Source organism: Pongo abelii, chromosome 21 (assembly GCF_028885655.2).
Source record: "Pongo abelii isolate AG06213 chromosome 21, NHGRI_mPonAbe1-v2.0_pri, whole genome shotgun sequence".
In the NCBI taxonomy this organism is placed as follows: domain Eukaryota; kingdom Metazoa; phylum Chordata; class Mammalia; order Primates; family Hominidae; genus Pongo; species Pongo abelii.
The window spans coordinates 12,101,745-12,113,945 of NC_072006.2; the positions used below are offsets into that span (position 1 = coordinate 12,101,745).

Genomic DNA, 12,201 nt, shown 5'->3' on the forward strand with positions numbered 1-12,201 from the left:
AAAATATATGATGTGCAGAGCACTTTATCCATTTTTTTTATTTCTCATGGCACTCGAAGTAGCAGATAAAACAAATGTTATCATTTTCAGTTTAGTGATAAGGAAACAGGCTCAGAAGGGTTGAAGGGCTTCCTTGGTCAAACAATTAAAATTCAAGTCAAAGCCAAGATTAGCCCCATGCTTCAAATTGTTTCCAAATCCACATTTGTACTATTCTTTGCTGAGTATCATTTGTATTATTTGATACAGGAAGCATGATGACCAGAATATGTTCAAGGGTAGAGCCTCGGTGGACAGGAAGCTTAGATTCTGTCTCTAAAGTTAGCAAGTTGACCTGAGACCCCTCAGTCTCATCAAGGGTTGACACAGGGTACACATGTTCTGAGTACCAATGCAGAAAATAAGAAAAAACAAAATAAAATTTAATTTTGTAATATTTTGTAAAGATCATTGCTGATGTCGGATAGCACAACTCATTCTCTATCCATGTCACCTGCAACCTGAAAATGACATGCAATGCCTGGAGGTGTGTATTTGGAGGATGAGAATGTATAAAAAAGGTCTGAAAACTTTTGGCATGAAGTGTGTTTTACCTCTGTGACTTCTAACCCTAGATGGTAGCATATGTTTAGCAAATAAACCATTTCAGACACAAGAATGTGAAGTTACCAAATGTGTGCCATTAAGCTGGGGTTTAGACAGAATTGGCAGTGGCCATCCAGGGCACGGTGCTGAGAAGGGCCATGAGAGGGTCTGGCTTCAGCAGGATTGATTACCAACTGTCCGCATGAATATCAGAAAGCGCAATGGCAACATATCCACTGGCTACTTGCTGTCTTTCTGTAACTAGTAGGTACTAAATTAGTCTTTGACGGACTGATGTAAGCACAAAAATATAACCAATGGAAAGATTTTCCCCAAATCTCATTTTCTGAACCCAAACAAAATCTCCCCTAGTCAAATCTTCCTGGGCAGTGTGCTGTAAAAATACTCCTTAAAAAACTAAAAGGTTCCACTCCAAGACGGCCAAACAGGAACAGCTCTGGTCTGCAGCTCCCAGCATGATCAACGCAGAAGATGGGCAATTTCTGCATTTCCAACTGAGGTATCTGGTACATCTCATTGGGACTGGTTGGACAGTGGGTGCAAGGGGTTGGGGAATTTCCCTTTCCTAGCCAAGGGAAGCCGTGACAGACTGCACCTGAAAAAATGGGACACTTCTGCCCAAATACTGTGCTTTTCTCATGGTCTTAGCAAACAGCAGACCAGGAGATTCTCTCCCGTGTCTGGTTTGGCAGGTCCCATGCCCATGGAGCTTTGCTCACTGCTAGTGCAGCAGTCTGAGATTGAGCTGCAAGGCAGCAGCCTGATGGAGGGAAGGGTGTCTGCCATTGCTGAGACTTGAGTAGGTAAATATGTGGCTGGGAAGCTCAAACTGGGCAGAGCCCACCACAGCTCAGCAAGGTCTACTGCCTCTATAGACTCCACCTCTGTGGGAAGGGCATAGCTGGAAAAAAGGTGCAGAAGCTTCTGCAGACTTAAACGCCCCTGTCTGACAGCCCTGAAGAGAGCAGTGGTTCTCCCAGCATGGCATTTGAGCTCTGAGAATGGACAGACTGCCTCCTCAAGTGGGTCCCTTACCCCCATGTAGCCTAACTGGGAGACACCTCCCACTAGGGGCCAACAGACAGCTCACACAGGTGGGTGCCCCTCTAGGACAAAGCTTCAAGAGGAAAGAAAAGGCAGCAATATTTGCTGTTCTGTAATATTTGCTGTTCTGCAGCCTCTGCTGGTGATACCCAGGCAAAGAGTGTCTGGAGTGGACCTCCAGCAAACTCCAACAGACCTGCAGCTGAGGGACCTGACTGTTAGAAGGAAAACTAACAAACAGAAAGGAATAGCATCAACATCAACAAAAAGGACATCCACACGAAAACCCCATCTGTAGGTCACCAACATCAAAGACCAAAGGTAGATAAAACCACAAATATGGGGAGAAACCAGAGCAGAAAAGCTGAAAATTCTAAAAAAAAGAGTGCCTCTTCTCCTCCAAAGGATCGCAGCTCCTCGACAGCAACAGAACAAAGCTGGATGGAAAATGACTTTGATGAGTTGACAGAAGTAGGCTTCAGAAGCTCAGTAATAACAAACTTCTCCAAGCTAAAGGAGCATATTCTAACCCATTGCAAGGAAGCTAAAAACCTTGAAAAAAGGTTAGATGAATGGCTAACTAGAATAAACAGTGTAGAGAAGACTTTAAATGACCTGATGGAGCTGAAAACCACGGCATGAGAACTTCGTGACGCATGCAAAAGCTTCAAGAGCCGATTTGATCAAGTGGAAGAAAGGGTAACAGTGATTGAAGATCAAATTAATGAAATAAAGCGAGAAGACAAGGTTAGAGAAAAAAGAGTAAAAAGAAATGAAAAAACCCTCCAAGAAATATGGGACTATGTGAAAAGATCAAATCTATGTTTGATTAGTGTACTTGAAAGTGACAGGGAGAATGGAACCAAATTGGAAAACACTCTTCAGGATATTATCCAGGAGAACTTCCCCAACCTAGCAAGGCAGGCCAACATTCAAATTCAGGAAATACAGAGAACACCACAAAGATACTCCTCAAGAAAAGGAACCCCAAGACACATACTTGTCAGATTCACCAAAGTTGAAATGAAGGAAAAAATGTTAAGGGCAGCCAGAGAGAAAGGCCGGGTTACCCACAAAGGGAAGCCCATCAGACTAACAGCAGATCTCTCGGCAGAAACCCTACAAGCCAGAAGAGAGTGGGGACCAATATTCAACATTCTTAAAGAAAAGAATTTCCAGCCCAGAATTTCATATCCAGCCAAACTAAGCTTCATAAGTGAAGGAGAAATAAAATCCTTTACAGACCAGCAAATTCTGAGAGATTTTGTCACCACCAGGCCTGCCTTACAAGATTTCCTGAAGGAGCACTAAACATGGAAAGGAACAACCAGTACCAGCCACTGCAAAAACATGCCAAATTGCAAAGACCATCAATGCTAGGAAGAAACTGCATCAACTAACAGGCAAAATAACCAGCTAACATCATAATGACAGAATCAAATTCACACATAACAATATTAACCTTGAATGTAAATGGGCTAAATGCCCCAATTAAAAGACACAGACAGGCAAATTGGATAAAGAGTCAAGACCCATCAGTGTGCTGTATTCAGGAGACCCATCTCATGTGCAGAGACACACATAGGCTCAAAATAAAGGGATGGAGGAAGATCTACTAAGCAAATGGAAAGCAAAAAAAAAGCAAGGGTTGCAATCCTACTCTCTGATAAAACAGACTTTAAACCAACAAATATCAAAAGAGACAAAAAAGGCCATTACATAATGGTAAAGGGATCAATTCAACAAGAAGAGCTAACTATACTAAATATATATGCACCCAATACAGGAGCACCCAGATTCATAAAGCAAGTCCTTAGAGACCTACAAAGAGACTTAGACTCCCACACAATAATAATGGGAGACTTTAACACCCCGCTGTCAATATTAGACAGATCAACGTGACAGAAGGTTAACAAAGATATCCAGGGCTTGAACTCAGCTCTGGACCAAGCGGACCTAATAGACATCTACAGAACTCTCCACCCCAAATCAACAGAATATACATTCTTCTCAGCATCACATCACACTTATTCCAAAATTGGCCACATAATTGGAAGTAAAGCACTCGTCAGCAAATGTAAAAGAACAGAAATCACAACAAAGTATCTCTCAGACCACAGTGCAATCAAATTAGAACTCAGGATTAAGAAACTCACTCAAAGCCACACAACTACATGGAAACTGAACAACCTGCTCCTGAATGACTACTGGGTACGTAACGAAATGAAGGCAGAAATAAAGACATCCTTTGAAACCAATGAGAACAAAGACACAACATACCAGAATCTCTGGGACACATTTAAAGCAATGTGTAGAGGGAAATTTATAGCACTAAATGCCCACAAGAGAAAGCAGGAAAGATCTAAAATTGACACCCTAACATCACAATTAAAAGAACTAGAGAAGCAACAGTGAACAAATTCAAAAGCTAGCAGAAGGCAAGAAATAACTAAGATCAGAGCAGAACTGAAGGAGATAGAGACACAAAAAACCCTTCAAAAAAAACCCTTCAAAAAAAATCGATGAATCCAGGAGCTGGTTTTTTGAAAAGATCAACAAAATTGATAGATCACTAGCAAGACCAATAAAGGTGAAAAGAGAAAAATCAAATAGATGCATTAAAAAATGATAAAGGGGATATCACCACCAATCCCACAGAAATACAAACTACCATCAGAGAATACTACAAACACCTCTACACAAATAAACTAGAAAATCTAGAAGAAATGGATAAATTCCTGAACACAAACACCCTCCCAAGACTAAACCAGGAAGAAGTTGAATTCCTGAATAGACGAATAACAGGCTCTGAAATTGAGGCAATAACTAATAACCTACCAACCAAAAGAAGTCCAGGACCAGACAGATTCACAGCCAAATTCTACCAGAGGTACAAAGAGGAACTGGTGCCATTCCTTGTGAAACTATTCCAATCAACAGAAAAAGAGGGAATCCTCCCTAACTCATTTTATGAGGCCAGCATCATCCTGATACCAAAGCCTGGCAGAGACACAACAAAAAAAGAGAATTTTAGACCAATGTCCCTGATGAACATTGATGCAAAAATCCTCAATAAAATACTGGCAAACCAAATCCAGCAGCACGTCAAAAAGCTTATCCACCACAATCAAGTCGGCTTCATCCCTGGAATGTAAGGCTGGTTCAACATATGCAAATCAGTAAATGTAATCCATCACATAAACAGAACCAATGACAAAAACCACATGATTATCTCAATAGATGCAGAAAAGGCCTTTGACAAAATTCAACAGCCCTTCATGCTAAAAACTATCAATAAACTAGGTATTGATGAAATGTATCTCAAAATAATAAGAGCTATTTATGACAAAACCACAGCCAATATCATACTGAATGGGCAAAAACTGGAAGCATTCCCTTTGAAAACTGGCACAAGATGAGGATGCCCTCTGTCACCACTCCTATTCAACATAATGTTGGAGGTTCTGGCCAGGGCAATCAGGCAAGAGAAAGAAATAATGGTATTCAAATAGGAAAAGAGGAAGTCAAATTGTCCCTTTTTGCAGATGACATGATTGTATATTTAGAAAACCCCATCATCTCAGCCCAAAATCTCCTTAAGCTGATAAGCAACTTCAGCAAAGTCTCAGAATACAAAAATCAATGTGCAAAAATCACAAGCATTTCTATACACCAACAACAGACAAAGAGAAAGTCAAATCATAAGTGAACTCCCATTCACAATTGCTACAAAGAGAATAAAATACCTAGGAATCCAACTTACAAGGGACGTGAAGGACCTCTTCAAGGAGAACAACAAACTGCTGCTCAACGAAAGAGGACAGAAACAAATGGAAGAACATGCCATGCCCATGGATAGGAAGAATGAATATCATGGAAATGGCCATACTGCCCAAGGTAATTTATAGATTCAATGCCATCCCCATCAAGCTACCAATGACTTTCTTCACAGAATTGGAAAAAAACTACTTTAAAGTTCATATGGAACCAAAAAAGAGCCCACATTGCCAAAACAATCCTATGCCAAAAGAACAAAGCTGGAGGCATCACGCTACCTGACTTCAAACTATACTACAAGGCTACAGTAACCAAAACAGCACGGTACTGGTACCAAAACAGATATATAGAACAAAACAGAGGCCTCAGAAATAACACCACACATCTACAACCACCTGATCTTTGACAAACCTGACAAACACAATAAATGGGGAAAGGATCCCCTATTTAATAAGTGGTGCTGGGAAAACTGGCGAGCCATATGTAGAAAGCTGAAACTGGATCCCTTCCTTACACCTTATACAAAAATTAATTCAAGATGGATTAAAGACTTAAATGTTAGACCTAAAACCATCAAAACCCTAGAAGAAAACCTAGGCAATACCACTCAGGACATAGGCATGGGCAAGGACTTCATGACTAAAACACCAAAAGCAATGGCAACAAAAGCCAAAATAGACAAACGGGATCTAATTAAACTAAAGAGCTTCTGCATGGCAAAAGAAACTACCATCAGAGTGAACAGGCAGCCTACAGAATGGGAGAAAATTTTTGCAATCTACCCATCTGACAAAGGGCTAATATCCAGAATCTACAAAGGACTTAAACAAATTTGCAAGTAAAAAACAACCCCCTCAAAAAGTGGGTGAAGCATATGAACAGACACTTCTCAAAAGAAGACATTTATGCAGCCAATAGACACATGAAAAACTGCTCATCATCACTGGTCATCAGAGAAATGCAAATCAAAACCACAATGAGATACCATCTCACACCAGTTAGAATGGTGATCATTAAAAAGTCAGGAAACAACAAATGCTGGAGAGGATGTGGAGAAACAGGAACGCTTTTACACTGTTGGTGGGAGTGTAAATTGTTTCAACCATTGTGGAAGACAGTATGGTGATTCCTCAAGGATCTAGAACTAGAAATATCATTTGACCCTGCAATCCAATTACTGGGTATATACCCAAAAGATCATAAATCATGCTACTATAGAGACACATGCACACATATGTTTATTGTGGCACTATTGACAATAGCAAAGACTTGGAACCAACCCAAATATCCATCAATGATAGACTGGATTAAGAAAATGTGGCACATATACATCATAGAATACTATGCAGCCATAAAAAAGGATGAGTTCATGTCCTCTGCAGGGACATGGATGAAGCTGGAAATCATCATTCTCAGCACACCATCACAAGGACAGAAAACCAAACACTGCATGTTCTCACTCATAGGTGGGAATTGAACAATGAGAACACTTGGACACAGGGCGGGGAACATCACACACCAGGGCCTGTCGGTGGGGGGTGGGGGACTGGGGGAGGTTTAGCATTAGGAGAAATACCTCATGTAAATGACAAGTTGATGGGTGCAGCAAATCAACATGGCACATGTATACCTACGTAACAAACCTGCACGTTGTGCACGTGTACCCTAGAACTTAAAGTATAAAAAAAAGAAAATTTAAAAAAAAAACTAAAAACACTAAGGAAATGTCTTCCCTCTTAAATATTTCATTTGCAAACTTGTTCTCAAAAGTACAATTTTAAACCAGCTAAAAACCTCCAATTAGGACTAATTAGTGCTTAGGGCAATAAAACTCATCATTGTCAGCGGTAAGAATTCCCAAGTGTCCAATTACCCAAGACACAGTCATAGTGACTCAGGCAAGCATGATCCCCATGCCTTAGGGAGCCAATGACTAAGACAGAGTGTCCACTTTGACCAGTAAATGGATTCTTTTCAATTATCAAGTCATTTTCAAAGATCCTCCCCCACTATGGCTTGTTATTACAAAGACTGGATGATGCCACCACTCAAATCGCAACTACTTTCAAACATAACTGCCATTGTAAATGATTATGGGAGGCTGGTGAGGTGAAGATCCAGTCCACAGCATCAGGAAAATCCTTAGTTCAAAACATCACCATTATCCTGGAGATGATTCCTGCTTGAGTGAAGGAGAATTTGAACAAGGCGTCCCTTCCATGAGTGTAGGATATGTTTATTTAAAAACCCCTCTGGGATGAAATGATATTATGCCTGATGTTTTCTTCAATATTACTTATGGCTTGAGGCAGGAGGGAAGAGAATGATTGGAGTATAGAGGCAATAAAATTGGTTATGAGTTCATCATTGTTAAAGCTCTGTGATGAGTACATGGGATTTTACTCTATTTTTGTATGTTTTTGATTTTTTTCTAATAACAAGAAGTAAATTTAACTAGCATAGGGCATAAAAAGAGGTAATAACAGAACTAGGACTTCAGTTTGGTATCATGAAACTATTTTGGTGTGCAAGCTTCCAAGGAGCTTGCAATGTCAAATGATTGGGCAACAGATGCCCAAGTTACTACAATGCAAAATTGTAGCCCAGACTAAAATAACACAAGGACAGCTAATGCAAGTTGAACAGTTACTGTATTTAAGGCACTGTTCTGTGTTTTTCATGTATTCATTCAACTAATTCTCGTAATAACCCTCTGAAACAGGTATTATGATTTTCCCTATTTTGGAAACTGAGGCACAGAGAGGTTAAGTTACTTGTGCAAGGTTACAGGGCTAATAAGAAGTGGAGGCAGGATTTGATGCCAGTGGGTCATTGGTCTAGGATTTTATCTACGGCAATAGGTAGAGTTGGGAGTAGGGAACGAATGTATCCCAGGGCAAGGATATAATCTGGACAAAGATAGGCTGGCGGAGAGGTGCAGGATATGTTCAGGAGGTGGTCTGGATAACTGCTGTGGGATTTGGAGGCTGGTGCAGGAGGTAGCATTCTAAGAAGGATCCGCAAGTGAGGTGGAGCATAAAAGGGTTGAAAAAGTTGCTAGGAGAAAGAAATAAATTCTGTGGTTGGGTCAGAAACTGGGCCAGGGGCATAGATGAGGCTCATTCTCTCATTACACTCAAGATAATGCTGCTACTCTCAGAAGCCCCAATAGCCTGGAGCCTGGCACTTGTTGCTGGCTGGCACAGGACCCAGCGTGAGCCTCCCACCAGCTGTGCAGACACCAAGGCATCCCACAGGTTCTTCAGGTGTTTTCTGGGCGTAGGCACCAAATCCGATGCCCCATCTCTGTTCAGCAGACTTGGGGCTCTTGAGAAAGGCTGGTGTCAGCATGCCCTGAAACTCCAGTATAGGGCTGACATGCTGAGCAGCGATAGGCTTGTTGCTATTAACTATTCCAGCCACACTGACTGCCACAAAGGCTAGTTACAATGCAGGAGCAATTGCTTCACAGGAAAAGGCAGTGGCTGTCCAGCACGAGATTCTCACTGCTGTGAAAGTAGAAAATAAAATACACTATAGGGGACACTCAAAGAAGTAAAATGTTCCCCTTGGTTGGGAGACTGAGTTCAATAGCAACACATCTCTCTTAGGTTTTCCTGACACTTTAAACCATCATCTCATACCCTCTGCACTTACTCATTGTTTTCCTTTATTAAACTCCAAGCCAAGGGTGCTTTAGGAAAACAAACTTCATACATATGCAGAACTGCTTTTAGGGAATGTGTATATTAGAATAGCTTGCCTTGTGCTTGATTTGCTTTTGTTGGATTATTCCTGTTTAAGCAGAGCAAGTGTATTTATTCTACTGTGACCCATTTAATAATTACATGCAGTATCTGAGCTCCAGGGATGTACTTGAAACACAGTTAAGACATTTTCAAAAAGAGTTTAATTTTCTCTTAGCTTGCAATGAGCAAAATACATTTGACCAAACAAAATAATAATAATAGTAACTCAAATTCCAAAAAGGTAGAAAATACACATTTAATGAGCATCAGTAATGTGCAAAACAGATATAACTGATTTGCTGGGAGATATCAGGATTTAGCATCACATTTTTTTCCTTGTTGGCACTCAAAAAATATTGACTGGCTGGTTGATGAATAAGTGGCATACATTTTCAACCATGCCAAGATGTTGAGTGGCCTCGACATCTGTCCATTTTCAAGCTGCCTGCGGCTCTCAAGGTCTGCAGCCCACGTTTTGTCAATAATCTTGCAGCCCTGCTCATTTTAGGTCAATGTTTGGTGATGCATTGCAGATCTGTATTCCATTACTGTGCTGTTGTCCATAAAAATCTCTCTTGCATAGCATTTCTTTGACAGGCATTCACCACTGAAATGTCATCCCTGCCATTGACGATATTTATGAAGCGTCAGGGGATGCAGCATACTCTATCTATTAAACCATAAACAGTGAGAGATTCTGGGTTAGATGCAATTCTTGGCTGCAAAAAGTTTACTATAAATTCAGGAAGAGAGAAGATATTTATTACTTAAGCAAACAAAATGGAGGGAAGGAAGATGGATAAATGGAGGCTGAAGAACATTTATCTCTTTGTGAGCCAATGTGATTGATAGCATTAGTTAAATCTTCAAATAAGAAAGGTTTTCTGGGATTAACTTTTATTTTCTTATTAAAAGTCATACGTCATTCTGAAGAACCCCAAGCAACAGGCCACAAAAAAGTGTGAGAAAAAAGGCCCTCTCTGGTTGGCTATTTTCACACTGATGTAAGCTGATACCTTACCCTAGTGATACTTAATGGTTTGGGAGTAGATGAACATCTTTCCCTTATGTCTTTATGAACTAATTCTGAAACACCTCCTGGATAATAAAATGCAAACTGTTTTCAAAGACATAGTCTTTTTCATGTGAGCTTTAAGACTACCTCATCAGTCGATATTAGCTCAAAGGTTACTGCTTGTAACCAACCCTTTCTGCATCCAAACCAGAGCACAGTGAAATCCAACAGCATTTAATTTTTTAATTTCTAGTCCCCTACCTGGATTAGAAAAGTATTTATTATTTAAATTTTTCCTAAATTTATATTATTTAAATTAAGTAATAAATAATAATAACAAATTTATTATTTAAATTTTTCCTAAAAGGAGTAGATGTAATATAGATTTTAGGGGTTATGGAGAAAATTATAAAGATTGTAAAAGAAAGACCTATATTTGGGTGTAATTAATTCTACTTTGTAAGCTAATGTGTACATGCCATATAGAGATTTTATGGTCCTCAGACAGCAATAACTCTTTTCTTAAGAGAGAGAAATATAGCACATTATGTAGACAAATGTAGTATTATGTTAATTGGCTGGTATGGAATGAGTGATCCCTGAATCAGTTCCCTTATCTATAAACAGGGTCTAAAGCTCCCACCTTGAAGGCTTGTACTAGGGATTCAAGACAGGTATAGAGTGCTTGGTACAGAGCATGGCACATGATAAGCACTCCCTAACCGGCAACCAATAGAGTTGTGAAATGCAGCAAAGAGATTTCTACAGGAGCTAAGTCAAAGATTATTCAATGACAAAGAAAAGTAGGAGAATTTATGCTACAGGAGTAAATGGATGGCTCCGCCGTTCACCCACCTTTCTCAGACATCTGCTCTCTCATTTAAGCTTTTGACAGAAACTGGATAACAGTCAGCTCAAGGTTAAACTTTCTGTCAAGATTCTAGTGCCTGTGTTTCTGCATTGCTGATTGAAAAAGGAGTTATAGCCAAAGATACCTTATATGCATGAGACAAAGTTGATCTATTAGGAAAATTGAAATGTCTAGCATCTGGCCTCAGAAGGATGAGGAGTCTGCTCACTTCTCCAGAAAGCAATGGGTGCTTGCCAGCAGACTCAGGGACTTCCCCAGAGGCAGTTTTGCTCATTCTCACCTATCACCTATTCTAACCTATTCTGCCTGAGCTATTCATTTCTCATCTATTCTATCAAGTAGGCTCTTGAAACCCCAAAGTCTTACCCTGTAGAGCTCATTGGACATTAGCCAGCAAACGTGGTCGATGCCAAACTAGCCAAGAAGTCTCTGCATTTCAGTTCTAATATGTCTAACACTAGAGCTTCTTTCTCCAAAGCCAAGGGTGAAAAGACTGCAGCTGGCCACCATGGGTCTTCTGTTGTCTAAGAATCTGTAGATGCAGAGAGACTGGAGACCAGAAGACAAAGACAGCCTCATGTGCATGAACTTAGCCAAGTTGCACACTGGCTTGCTGACTAATCTGTCTTATCTCCTTATCTCTGTGAATGCAGATCCTTGAAACACTGTTGTAGAAACTGGCTGTCAGAAACAGAACTAAGGAGTCAATTGAAACAACCATAGGACCAGTAGCCAGGAAAGGAAGAGAGGTAAAAAAAAAAAAAAGAGGAAAAAAATCTTCACATCAAAATTATCCTAAAATCCAATATTCCAAAATATCTGAAAAAATACACCTAAAAAAACTAAAAATCAGGATATTAATTTGTACTATATGAAATCAGTTCTATGAAGCAGTCTTGAAAAAGACTTTATAATAAGTTATTTTTAGTTTGTTCAGAGTGATAAATGCATGGATGACATCTATTTTAAAGAAAACTAAATGATGGTGGAAACATAGGCAAAAACAAAAGCATGGACATGAAAAGAACCAATTGCAGCTGAAAAATACAGCCTGTGGAATAAAATCTCAATAAATGGGATAAAATCTAGCCTGGATGCACTTGAGGATATAATTATTGAATTGAAGATAACAGCCTGTT

The 12,201-nt window shown here is 39.9% G+C and overlaps 1 protein-coding gene across 1 annotated transcript in view; it reads left to right on the forward strand.

The window, feature by feature from the left end:
* Positions 1-12,201, forward strand: part of PCSK2 (proprotein convertase subtilisin/kexin type 2) — a 269,668-nt gene that overhangs the window by 193,879 nt on the left and 63,588 nt on the right.